Source organism: Ambystoma mexicanum, chromosome 5p (genome assembly GCF_040938575.1).
Source record: "Ambystoma mexicanum isolate Mex_15411 chromosome 5p, UKY_AmexF1_1, whole genome shotgun sequence".
Classification (NCBI taxonomy): Eukaryota; Metazoa; Chordata; class Amphibia; order Caudata; family Ambystomatidae; genus Ambystoma; species Ambystoma mexicanum.
In genome coordinates, this window is record NC_090930.1 from 400501142 (window position 1) to 400515489 (window position 14348).

Here is a 14348-nt window from a genome sequence, read left to right on the forward strand (position 1 = left end):
TTCCTGGTGATGTATGTTGTGGGTACCTCCTGTGGGTGGGACCTGGGTGAATAGAGTGTGTGACGAATATGCATTCTGTGTTGTGGGTGTCTAGTATCTGGTGGTTGACACAATGACTGAGACAACCCTGCCCGAAACCGGTATGAATTCAGCTTGGAGTGTTGAATGGCTTGGTACTTGTCCCAATACACATAACTTGTTGTGAGTGTCTGGAGAGAAGTGAATGACCTGAATACCTTGTGTGCCTGATTGGCTGCCTGCCTGCATGAATGCCCGTAGTCATGATTGGATGCTTGAGTGTGACCCAGCGGAATGAATGGGAGATCAATAGTATATCTGGGGACCTCTCACTGCTAGGAATCGTGTTCAGAAGCTGAAGCCCACTACGACGAGTAACTGGATTAACTGACGCTTGACCTTGAAGCCCTGCTGGACGAGAAGAATTGCTGCTGCTCTCCTTTACTATCTGAAAGCTGCTGTGCCTCCAAGGACTGACCCAGAGAGGACCTGATAAGGCGCCCTCTTCCCGAGCTACGAGGGACCATCGTGCACAGCTGATCTTTGCCAACGCTCCCTGGTAGACAGACCTTCGACAGGCTGCCGACCCGATACGGGGACTGCTGCGGAATTCCAAGGAGAAGCACCAGGACTGTTGTCCGCCACTGTCGACGACCGCCGTCACCGACCGGAGCCGCCGTGCTCCCGTTTGCCTAAGAACTTTCATTGATTATCGGACGCTCTCGTCTGCATCGGCATCCGCTTGTCTCCCGCTGGAAAAAGCCCGACCGTCGACGCGCCGAGGAGCATCCACCGGTGGGTTTCCCGCCACCTACAGACCGCAGAGACGCCGACGACTCGACGCCCTTGCTGGGCCACAGTTCTTCATCATCTCTTTGCGGTCCAGAACTATTGTCACCGAGGTGCCTCACATGCCTCTTCCTTGCAGGACGCCAATGCTCTGTCGTCGACGAGCACCGCTAGGAACGAAGCTGCAACTTCCCTGCCATAGTTCACCCTGTTCACCGTCGGACGTTCGACGACCCGTGACTCCTGCCTTAAAGGGAGGGCACTCAAGAAGGGCCGTCGATTCCCCGACACCGAACGCCAAGTTCCGCAACACCTCTCGACGATCCGTGGCTCCCGCCTGAAAGGGAGGCACTCAAGGAGGATCGGTTGGTGCATCGTCGGAGAACTCTACTCCACCAGGTCTATTGGACAATATATGGACTGGGCTTGTGCTATATATCTTTATTTACAGGTTGCCCAGGTGGGGGTGTCTCCACACAGAACTGTGCCTAGAGGTAGGGGTCAGTATTCTGCCTATTGTTTCAACCATCTTGCGTTCCTTCCTATCTCTATTGCTGGTTTACTCGTTATTGATCTGTGTGACATTTTAACCGTACAGTTGATGCACTTTAATGAGATTTGATAACATTAGTGGTACCACTCTAGACGTGTATATATTTATCATTATTGACTTCCAAGTACAAAGTGCGTTATTGTGATCGTGTACATACCTTTGAATATTAATTATATAAAGACTGTGTTTTCAGTAATACAGTGTGTGGACATTCCCTTGTGGGGGTTCGGGGAACACACTGTACTTAAGAACCAGCCTGCATCACCTCCTGAGAAGCTAGGCCTTGATTGCTCGACTACGTTACCAATAATAGAGAATCTTGGCTGGGGTCCTCTCTGCCTCTCCTCTACCATATAGAGGGCAGAAGTACAGACACCCCCTACCAGTCTTTACATGGTGGGACCAACCAGTTTGCTTAAACTGGAAGCCAGGACTCCCTCCTCTGGTTGAATTCGCTGTACAGAGCTACAGTGCTACTGTATTAGCTTCAGTTTTTCCGCTGTTTTGCAGCTTAGTAGTGTTTCACAGCCAGCGTCAACGACGTACACATGTGCCCGGCATCTGGTGTCATTGTGTGAGAAGTCTGATTTGAAAGCACAGGCAAAGGTTTCTTGCATCCGTAGGCGTACAGTCGAACCTTTCTCTTATGGAGTTTAGGTTTTGGGCGAAGTTTACTGAATGCTGTTGTTGGCATTACATTTACCGTTGCAGTGGTGTCAATGACTACCCGCAGGGGTTCTCCATCAGAGATGATTGTGCATGATGGTCTCTTTCGTTGTCGGGAACAACGTGGTTCAACGGCTGAGATGAGGTGTACACGATATATTCGTTTGCTCACTCTTTTGCGTTTGTCTTTGTCCCTTCTGTCGGGGGATTCGCTGTCGTCACTGTCGTCGCTTTTGCTTGTGTCCGGGGATCTTTGGGTATGGTCTACGGCTCTCGCTTTTCCTTTCCTGTTTGACTGATGAGGTGTTTCTCTGGGGGTGAACTTCTTCCGGCGCTCTTGTGTCTGTCGCAGTGTTTGCTCCCTGTCGTTGCTGCTTGGCGGGTTTAGACAGACTGCTGCGTAGTGGTTGAGGCGGCTACATTTCCGGCATGTTGTTCCCCATGCGGGGCAGGACTCTTCTCTGTGCCATGGGCCGCTGCACCACTTGCAGGCATTTTCCCTCCCTTGTGGTGTTTGGGACTTAGAGGTGTTTCCTCTCGCTGTTGCCTTTCGCGGGTGTTCTGATGTCTTGATATGGCCGCAACGTCTTCCGTTGGCTTTGGGTTGTCAAGTGGAAGTCTTTGGATAGCTGCTTCGATTACTGCTACCTGGTCTTCCGTTTGCTCGCGAAGGCGCGCCATTTCTAGGATGCGGTATAGGCGTACGTTCTTCTCTGGGAGGATGGCCCTTCTTAGTTTTTCGGATCAGACGGCGTTTATTATCTGGAGGCTTCATTGGGAAACTCGTAGCCGACCGCCATTTCACGGAGGCATGCGTGAAATTTGTCAAACGTTTCCTTTTCTCGCTGTCTGGCCATGCAGAAATGAAAACGTTCATAATCTGGGTTGAGGTCTGGTTTAAACATATTTGTAAGTGCGTTCTTCGCAGCATCATAATTGTTTGTGTCTCCGCGGTCTTGGATAGCGTTAAACAGGCACAGGGCTGCTGATTCAGCAGGAGAAAAGTGTGTTTCTTCCTCGCTACCGTAATTTCTGTCGCGTCGAGGTGCATTTCAAATTGTTGTAGCCAGATCTCCCAGCGAATAGCTGCTCCTGTGGTGAATGGGTCGAAAGGTGGCATGAGTGTGGTGAGCGCTGGGTCGGGGTGATCTGGGGTGATACTTCTCCTGGTTGACGAGCTTGTGTTGGCCCTGGAGGGGCTTGTCTCCCTACTGGACATGTTGTGATTTTCGGGGTGAGGAGAGAGGCACAGTCAGAGTGAGTGCTTATTTGACTACACTCACCGGTGTCCTGAGACTGGTACCTGGAAGCATGAGTCGTGGCCTTAGTTTGTAGTGCTGTTCTCTGTTATCCTGGAGGTCTTCTTATATATATATTCCATATATGAGGTCTGGATTGTGGCTACCTGATGTTGTGCTTTTCTTTTCCTTGGATTGAGTGCCCAAAAATGAAGAGGAATGTATTCCAGTCTTTGCGTTCTTTGCGTGAGGCCCATGGAACGTTGGGAGGCTGAAAGCAAGGTTTTGTTTCATTGAGTGATGATTCACTGTGTATACAGAATGTTGGGGGGCTGAAAGCAAGGTTTCCTTGAGCGATGATTCACTGTGTACACAGAACGTTGGGGGCTGAAAGGGAGGCTTTGTTTGCTTGAGCGATGATTCACCATGTACACAGAACGTTGGGGGCTGAAAACAAGGCTTTGTTTCTTTGAGCGATGATTCACCGTGTACACAGAACGTTAGGGGTGTGAGAGCGAGGCTCTGCTGCAGCACGTGTTAATACGAGGCACCAAGATGCTGAATAGACCACTCACTCTCCCCTTGCTGCGCAGGGCTCATTTCTTTCCTTTGTCGCCAGTGTGATATCCGGCATGTTAATGGCTGAGGGCCCGACCTCAAGTGTAAGCCTGTCAAAGGCTGTGTGCACTGTGCGTCACTGCGCACAAATAATCATTCGACCACTCATTGCAGTGTATAAACCCGGACTGCCGTTCTAACGGCAGTTCTGGTGATTCCTTTATTTTCTGGATGTCACGTGACCCGGAAGTATCCTGGCACGTGACACCACACTCACAAGGATTCTGGGGCAACTCAGAAGAAGGATGAGTGAAAGCAGCCAATGAAAGATAACAAGGAGAATTCTAATACCTCCAATCCAAAGGAGGGTCACAAACAGCAACATAAGGGGAAACCACAGGGGAAACCAAATTAGACAAGTGTACCATCTTGACCCAAACCAGATGGAGGTCAGAACAAACCCCCATTTATCAAGACATTTGGGAAATATTATGTTTGTGGGTCAACTGACAGTGTGAAAGGGGATTCCAGGTGTAGGGGTAAACCTTCAGAGATCCACACTGTCTCCTTTGCCTTCTCCCCAGAGGAAGAAGTACATATAGCAAGTGGAAACATTCACCTACTGGCTGATGAACCCATGAGAGTCTCAGCTAGTGTTTCTTAAGTGTCCCTGGGCTTGTGGGAACAACATAATTTATATGTCTATAATTCCATCCCAGATAATACTAAAGAGTATTATAAAGATAGTGTTCTTGTGCGATGGCCAGGAGACTCCTGCCATCAGAGACACTGGAGCCAGCATAACTGAGGTGGAAGAATCATTTTTCAAGGTGGAGGATGTTGATAAGGCACCTAAACGTCTCACCAAGTTAGCTGGAGGCCCTGTGCAAATGCTTCCCCAGTTACCAGCTCTCATCCAGTGTAATGATATGACTGTCAAAATACCTGTTAGTGTGCAGAGTGATGTGCCTGGGAGAGTCTTGTTGGGTAATGACCTAAAAACTCTTGGAGTTGTGTCAAGAACCCCTAGGCCTCCCAGTAAAAGGAAACAGGAGCTCATTAGGCCTGCAAGGGAGAGGACCTTGAGAGGCTCTCCAGAGGGCTTGATAGAGGAAGCTATCACTCCCACTCCACAGGAGTTGCTCACTGCAATTTCTGAAAAGAAAGAGGCAAAGGGGAAACCCAAGACCTCAAGGAAAAAGTCAGACAGCACCCCTGTACTACCAACAAGGACATTCCCAGCATTGTCCAAAATCACACATGTGATCCCTCTGCCTGCTGAGGCAGAGTGTGAGGTGCAACCTTGTGTGGTTGAGCCAGTTTCTGAAGAATCAGATCTGGAAGAAGACACTGTTTTAGTTGGAGATCTTGACCCTGTTGACCACCCTGAGCTGCAGTCTCTTCTGGCAGAAGGTGGACCCAACAGGGCAGACTTCAGCAGAGGACAAAGAAAGTGTCCTACTCTCGAGGGTCTTCGACAACAGGCTGCTAACCAACTTGATGGGCAAGAAGTTGGAAAGCATGGGTTAAGCTCGGTAAATGGCCTCTTCTACAGTGAACCGACTGAGTCTATCCCTGGTGACTGCAAACGAATTGTAGTGCCTCTTGCCAACAGACTCCAGTTCCTACAGTTAGCCCATGAGATAGCTTTGGCTGGTTACTTGAGTTTCAAAAAGACCAAGGAAAGGCTCTCCTTATAATTCTACTGGCCTATAATGGGTTCAGAAGTTGACACATTCTGTAGGAGCTGTCACACTTGCCAAACCTCTGGCAAGAGTGGAGCCAAGAATGTGGCACACTTGGTGCCTCTCCCAGTGGTGGGAGTTCCTTTTGAGAGGGTGGGCATCGACATTGTTGGTCCCCTTGACCCTCCCACATCTTCAGGGAACAGGTTTATCCTGGTTGTAGTGGACCATGCTACAAGATACCCAGAAGCCATACTTATGAGAACTGTTACGGCTCAGGCTGTGGTTAAGGCTCTACTTGGTATTTTTACCAGAGTAATGTTTCCTAAGGAAGTGATTTCCGACAGGGGATCCAATTTTATGTCCCACTACATGCAAGTCATGTGGAAAAACTGTCGAGTCACTTACAAGTTCTCTACCACCTACCATCCACAGACAAATAGACTGGCAGAGAGGTTTAATCGTACTATGAAGAGCATGATAGGTGCTTTAGAAGAACCCCTTAAAAGAAAGTGGGACCTTCTACTGCCATGCCTTCTCTTTGCTTATAGAAAAGTCTCTCAGGAGGGAGTTGGATACAGTCCCTTTGAACTTCTCTATGGCCATCCAGTCAGAGGTCCATTGGCCCTGATTAAGGAGGGGTTGGAGAGTGCTCCTTCCCTCAAGCCAGTCAGAGTCACTATGTGATAGGTCTCCGGAGGAGAATGTCACACATGATGGCAGAAGCTAGTGATAACTTAAAAGCAGGTAAGGCTCTGGTCAAACATTGGCATGACCAGAAGGCCAACATGGTTGAGTTTACTCAAGACCAGCTTGTGTTAGTTATGGTGCCAACAAGGCAGAGGGCCTTGCAGGACAAATGGATAGGACCCTTCAAGTTTGTGGGCAAACCTGGAGAGGTGAACTATTTGGTGGACTTAGGCAGACCTAAGGAGGCTCCCAGAGTCTTTCACATCAACTGTTTGAAGGCATATGTCTCGAGACCAGAGGTGGGAGCTTTGCTTCTAGCTTCAGCTCAAGAGGAGGAGGAGAGTGAACCTCTACCTGACCTCCTCGGAGGCCAACCTTTGGATGTGAAAATAGAAGGAGTCAATCTTTCTTCTCAACTGACTTCTGAACGGCAAGAGGAGTGCAAAGTCTGTTAAATCAGTTTGTTTTCACTATCACCAGGCTTGACCCCTTGGAACCAGCATGATATCCTCACTGGTGACTGTTTACCTGTGAAAAGCAGAGGTTACAGAATGTCAGAACATGTGAGATCCCACATCAAAGGAGAGATCAACAAGATGCTTAATCTCAGGGTTATAGAGCCCTCTACAAGTCCATGGTCTAGTCCATTTGTTCTAGTACCAAAGGCAGGATCCAAGGAGTTGAGATTCTGTATGGACTATAGAGCTCTAAATGCAGTCACTAAGACTGATGCCCATCCATTGCCAAGGACAGATGAACTGGTGGATAGACTTGGTTCAGCCCAGTACCTCAGTACATTTAATCTGATGTCAGGCTATTGGCAAATAGCCCTGACAGACCATGCCCAGGAGAAACTGCATTCTCAACCCCAGCAGGCCTCTACCAGTTTAAGGCTATGCCTTTTGGACTAAAGAATGCATCTGCTACATTCCAAATGATGGTCAATCAAGTTCTGAATGGGATGGAGGACTTGTGCATGCCATACTTGGATGACATTGCAGTGTTCAGCCCTACATGGAAAGAACATATTGATCACTTAGGATATGTTTAGCAGGCTCTTGAGCAGGCCCATCTGACCATAAAGGCAAGAAAATGTCAAATTGGCCAGAGCAAAGTGGTCTAACTTGGTCATGAGGTATGAGGAGGTGAAATAAGGCAATTGCCTAGCAAAGTACAAGCTGTACAAAACTGGGCCTCCCCTACTACTCAAACCCAAGTGAGAGCTTTCCTAGGTCTCACTGGGTACTACAGGAATTTCATAGAGAGTTATGGTACCATAGCTTCTCCCTTGAATGTGATCTCCTCTCCAAAACTCCCTAAAAAGGTTAGATGGAATGAGGAATGCATCAAGCCTTTGAAAACCTGAAGAAAGCCCTTTGTCAAGCTCCAATCCTCAGAGCTCCTGATTATCACCAACCCTTCATTGTGCAGACAGATGCATCCAATACAGGTATAGGTGCAGTCCTTAGTCAACTGGATGAGAAAGGTAGGGAGCACCCCATTTGCTTCATCAATAGGAAACTGAAGGAACCAGAAACAAGGTGGGCAACCAAGAGTGTGAATGTTTTGCCATTGTTTGGTCTCTGACGAAGTTAAGACCATACCTGTATGGATCTACTTTTGTGATTCAGACAGACCACCAACCCCTGAGATGGTTAATGCAAATGAAAGGGAAAAACCCAAAACTTATGAGATGGTCAATCTGTCTTCACCATTGAGTGTAGAGTAGGATGTTACCACCAAAATGCTGATGGTCTCTCTAGGATGTTTTTAACGACTAGAGGTAGAGATTCATCCAGGAGTGGATTCAATCCTCCTGTCCCTTAGTCGTGGGGGAGGGGGGTGAGTGTTAGGGAGAATTCCCCAGAATGGCTAATTTCCCTTACCTACTGAGTCCCTCAGCAGCTTTGCTGGATTTCTAGGATTTATTTTTTTCACCTGGTAAGAGTGTGAGCCTTTTTTTCTACTCTTACATGTGTTTTGCCGTTGTTCATGGACTGTGGAGCCTCACCTACTCCACGGGCATCATATTTTTACTGTGTGTTACACAGCACCTTCAGTGCTGTGACACAGGGTTGTCTTTTAGACTTCCCAACTCAGACTCCATTTTCTGGGACTGACTACTGTCTCCCAGAACAAACCATTTTACATGGAGTACTGGAAAGGGTTAATACTTATCCCTTTTTGTCTGTTTCTCTTGGAGCATTGTTTCACTCCCTTTTCATCAAGACTTGTCGGGTGGCAGTGGTAACTACCCTATTTTTCCTACCGCGGTTACCTTAAATAACCTTGGTTATGTTTTAGGCTATCTTGGTAGCCTCAAACTTAAACCTGCTAGACCATATATGTTTTAGTACGTTCCGGCTGGGTTTATTCACCATTTCATTTTGTAAAAGTCTTTCTCGTGTTTTACTCTGCACGCCAAACCAGGTTTGATTCCTTTGTTCACCGACTTTTCACGGGTTTCTACGCAGAAGCCCTCCTTAGGCGCCTGTATGTCTAAGAGGGACAGGATGTGAGGGAGGGGTTTAGGACTCCCTGCACAGGGTCTCCTTGGAGACCCATGTTGCACTCTGAAATGATTGGCTGTGGTGGCTGTCCCGGCGGGATAATCACCCTGCTGTGTGATTGACAGCCATGCTGTGTGAATGGGGGAAAACTGCATAAAAAGCAGTTCTCTGGGTCTGGAAAGGCAGAGTCGCTACTGGAACGATAGAACCGATTAGGAGCTCACAGAAGAGGATCCCTACCATGACTGAACCGCCCTGTGAAGCCCTGCTGCAGGTCTGAATCCTCAAACTCCAATGACAGAGAAGATCCTCCAGGAATCTTCTTCCCCTGAGCTGGTGGGACCAACCAGTTCTCCCAAACCGCAAGCCAGGACTCCCTCCTCTGGTCAGATTTGCTGTACAGAGCTACAGTGGGCCAGATAGCCAGGAAGGTCGAACCCTGCTTGGGTTTTAAGGAGCGCACCTTTTATTTGTTGCTTTGCTCTTCTGCTGGTTTCTTCCCTGGGTAGTGCAGGACCATCCAGTCTTCCTACTTTGTGTCAGTCCAACAGACACTTCAGGAACCGTGAGCCTGCAGGAACTACCAGGAATGTCCGCCTCAGCTACAGCTTCTTTTCCTTTTAAAGGTACTGTGCAAATCCGGTTGTGCGTTTCGTTCAGCCGCGGTAAAGGTGTAGGAAACCTTTTGGCAATTCAAGGGCTTGGACTTCTCTTCTCTTTAAACTAACTTTTCTGCTGACCAACTTTGTCCGGAACTCTTGGCAAAGACTTAACTGTGAACCCTGAACTGTGTGATCTTGAGCAAAAGACATTTGTCCTATTGACTTTGGCCCTAAGCCTATTTGATTTGATGCCATCACTGTAGTTCCTCTTTCTATATTGCCCTGCTTACTGACCTGTTGGTGCTGCTCAATTTTAGCCTAACTTTGTTTTTCCCTCCCTTTTAAAATTTCTGGAGTGCCATTTTGCTCACACTTCGTTTGGAGTTTAAACTTGGCCAGAATCTATTGGGAGTGGTGTGGTGTATTGGTAATGTGATTTTTCAACTGCTTTACTTTTGTGAAATATTATACAACTAATGTGTAAATAAATGTATATTCTTTTACTCAAAAAACCTTGAGTCAGTGTTTGTTTGAATCAGAGAAATTGCTGTCCTTTGTGTAACTATTTGATACTGCTCACTTACTCTTGAGATAAGTCTGGCTGCTCAGCTATCACTACCACTTTTACTGTGTAGTACACGCTTGTACCAAAGGTGAATTTGTACTGTCACTTTTAAACTTAATTGTGTACGGTGTTCTCAAAGGGTACGGCATATAATTCTGCCTAACACAGTTTAAAGTGGTTTTGTCCACAAATTGAAAAAGCCAGACGGCCTGTTAATAAAGCAGTATGTGCTTTTTGACGAGATGTAGGAATTGCCTCTTTGCACAATGAATACACACATTTTGATGGTGTGAATATTTTTCATTGAGATGGAGTTCATTTGACAGATGTTGGAAACTAGATTTTTCTTTCCAATGTTTAGAATTCCTTGAAACCGTTTTTGTTAAAACAATTAAATGGGGGCATGTGAAATAGATAGTAAAACATGTGTTAGTATGTTTAGCACATAAAAAAAACAAAAACACCCAAAAAGTTTTTAATCAGTGTTTGCTAAAGTTATAAAAAAAAACAAATATGTACAGTATAACATTTGTTAGTTTAGTACATATAGCAAAAAAGGGACTTTTAAAAGCCACTATTGTAGAACGAAAAAGTAAATTCAGTTAAAATCACCCCATCCCCACCCTTTAATTCACCAAAATGTCCACGGACAGCAGAATTGTCCATGGACTATATGACTGCAGAAAAGGTAGTGTAACATGAGTGGGAAGTGTGAAAGCCATAAATAATTGATTAACACTTCCAACGCATATTACAGTTTATGCTAACATTTTGTATTGCAGAGCATGGGGATTCACACAGAAATGTGTTACTATCACCTTTTCATTGCTATGCAAATTGTCTATAATTTTCATTAGCATAAAATGTAATCCTAATGAAAATGTTAGATGTTCTTATAGTCTTCTTCAAGTATAAATATAAAGTAGATGGTGTCTATAAGATATTTTTTTCTGATTCTATTTTTAAACTTTGAAAGGCGGTTCCATGAGGAACCTTTTTTTATTTTGTTTTGTTTTTTTCTGCAAGGGGAGGGCTTGCATTTTGGCAGAAAATTAATTTAAAGATGTCCGCAAAGTGCGGCCACATGGGCATGATCACATGTTGATGTCTGGGATGTTCGCGGCCACGTACGACATCCACGAACTACCACATGAACTATGACATGTCGCATGCTTGTTGTGGCATCCGCACCCAGACAATGACATTCATGGACAAATTAAAAGTGCATAGTTCGCTCTGCGTGCTAGGCGGTACATTCGCGGACACTGAAACATCCATACTGCATCACTGGTAGGTAAATATGCTGACAAGGACATTATTATAGACGGCAGACATTATTATAGTCCATAGACATCAAAATGCTGTTTAAAAAAAAAACATTTTTACAATCTTTGTAACATTAGATTTTTTTATTTACATTATATATTTACAGAGAAAATAATTTGTGGGACTGATATATAGAGATGACATTTATAATTATTTATTTCAAGAAAGCGATAGTGAATCTGAGTAGGAAACATAAATAGGGGAATATAGAGGTTGAATATTTTCATGATTGGGGAATTGCCGATATAAATGTCATCAGAATGTTTATTATGAGAGTCTTCTGGTAATGATTGGGGTGATTGCTGGGTGCAAGAACAGGTACAAGTATGGCAGTGATGATCAAGATTTTTAACATACATCACAAGTCCTTTAAAGTCATTGCTAAATTCATCTAATTGTGAAGACAAATTCATGATTTTATTCTGTACAGTTGGGGATTGGGATTGTCTTTCTGGTTGTTGAGAGTCTCCGTGATTTCTCTGTGATGTGGTTTCTTGAGCTACATTAAGTACTATAAGAAAATAAGAAACTCATATTTCAATAAGCTCTGTAGAGATGTTGTCATCAATCATTTATTCTTTAGGAAAGTACTCTTCTAGCCCCTCAAGTGTGTTTGCCATTTCTGTCAAAATAAAGAATGGTGATATTTGCTAATGAGAAATGTTTATATAATAAATGGTAATAATAGAGAAATAATACCATTTGGTAATAGATTATTTTCCAATGTGCTGTTGCTGTATCTCAGTGTGTATGAAGAATTGCACTAAAATGACAATATGAAGTGTACATTTATGCATTGTGTTTAGTACATTCCATAGTATTGTGTTCTAAATGAAACATTTATTTTTACATTTGTAAATGTTGAATTGTAAAAAAAAATTATATTTGGGTGCAGTAAATATTAGTAATATTGGTTTATGTATATGTTTTTGTTATTAGAAGTGTACACAATGTTCTGTGTCCCCTGTGCTTTGTCCGTGGACCCTAGAGCTGCTACATTAGAGATGAGTGTACATTTAAGGTGTTATCATTAACAATAGGTATAAGGAACCTGTAGGAAATGAGGTGGCACTGGTAAAAACCTATGAAAATCAGTGAAAAAACTTTATTAGAGGGATGTTATGGTTAAGTTGCACTAATATAAACCTATGAAATTCAGTGAAAAGACTTTGTTAAAGGGACAACAAACTGAAAATCCCCAGAAATGTGCCAGTTATGGTAAACTAAGCAACCATAACTCACACCACCGCCGTGGAGGTCTCCTGCTCAATGCTGTCTGCAGACACACAATGGCATTGCAGGTACCCAGTGACGTAATCATGTGAACGCACCCGTGCAGGGTGACGACTTATCCGTTAACAATGGCCATGACACACACAGTTTAGAAACACATTTCTGGCCAATGTAGGAACTTTCAAAATGAACGTTTACCCTTCCAGGGCTGCAAGATCCATTCTTAGTTGATTTGTTAACTTATTATAACTTTCCAAGGCTTATATTCAATGTGATAGACCATGGATAGTCGCAAGGTCCGCAGACGGCTCCTCTCAAGGGACCCATCCATTACTTTCAGTCATCCTCAATCTGGCAGGAGAGAGCATCCTTGGAGACCTCTTGCAGGAGACATCTAGCATACAAAAAATGGCATCTGTCATGGCCATTCCTCCACCCCAAGGGCCACCACCATCACCATCTGAGGATCTGGAGAGGGGAACAGGCATGGTGATGCAGAACAGGATGAAGAGGAAGAGGAAGATGAGCTAGAGTAAGTGCCTACCTCCAGCAAACAGCGTGAATCATGGGTGTGGCAGTTTTTCACCACCTTTGGGGGTGTACCAAAGGATTAGGCAGACAGCGTCAGATGCACTGAGTGCTGCATCATACACAGTCACAGAAACTCTGTTCTGTAATCCCACAGGACCACCTTGCTGTAGAAAGTGTATTTTCACCCCCTGGGACCAGCGTTGATTGCACTATAACCCCCTACCACCCATTCACAAGAAGATTTTACACTTGCATTTATTTACTAATAAGCCAACTAAATCCAAGCAGCAGTTTTCAACAAAATGGATTAAAATGCAAGCTAAACAATGCAGGTTATTAGTTACAGGTGAAATGCAATAATATTCTTATGCTTCTAGAAATCGCTGATCTTGGCGCAATCTCGTCACATCAAGGACCCACGACGCCCTCGTGCTTGGCACCTCTCCCTCCTGGGACTGGCCTAGCCCCGGCTCAGCCTGCACGGAGGCAGGATGTGACAGCAAGAGCCTCTGCCCTTCAGTGCTGGCTGGTTTCTGGGCACTTCTTTGCGTGCCCGAGCCAAACAGCCCAGGAGGATTCTCTCCCTTCCTAGAGCAGGTAAAGTCTTCTTATTAGGCCTTCGTGTCAATCAGTGTGACGAATTGGATTTTTTAGAAGTTTCTTAACAGAACCCTCTTTGCATAAAACATGTTTTCTATAGGAAAGCTTCCACTCTCCTTAGTGCTCGGCCCCCTCCTTTTTTCTTCTGGGAAACTCTCCTTGGAATGCGGCCTTATCAGTGCACCTGCTAGTGCAGAGCGTGATGCAAGGCAGTGCTGGACTAATGTCTGCACACAGTAATTTCTTGCAAGAAATAGCTGTTTACGAGCTGAAAAGCTTTTGCCGTTAAACCCTTGCAAGCATAGAAGGGCTCTTAAGCTGCCCATCTATCTTTGAGGCACCATTGAGCAGCATTTTGCTACACTCTTCGAATACATTCTATGTAGCATTATGTATGTGCAACAAGCCTTAGCCCTACATATGTAGCATAGGTAGCTCAGTGGGTTAACGCCAGTGCTTCACACTACATACCATCATGCGACGCAACACCAGATCCAACCACCAGAGTGTTCTGAGAAAGTCTGTTTTTTTCTTAGGGAGAAGCAGGTTGAAGAGCTCTACCCCATCTTCCTCGACTGCTCCTGCAACCACACAGGCTACTCATGTGGGCCAGAGGATCCTGGCAGCTGCCTTTCAGGCCATACAGAATGCTGTTGTCCCTTAACTTTCAAGGGGCACAGCACTACGTTTGTACTGCAACAAACTGATCTGCTGGGGGAGCAATTTCGAAGTGCTTTTGAGGCCGCTGTCAAGGAGCATGACAAACACTGCTACCAACTTTAAA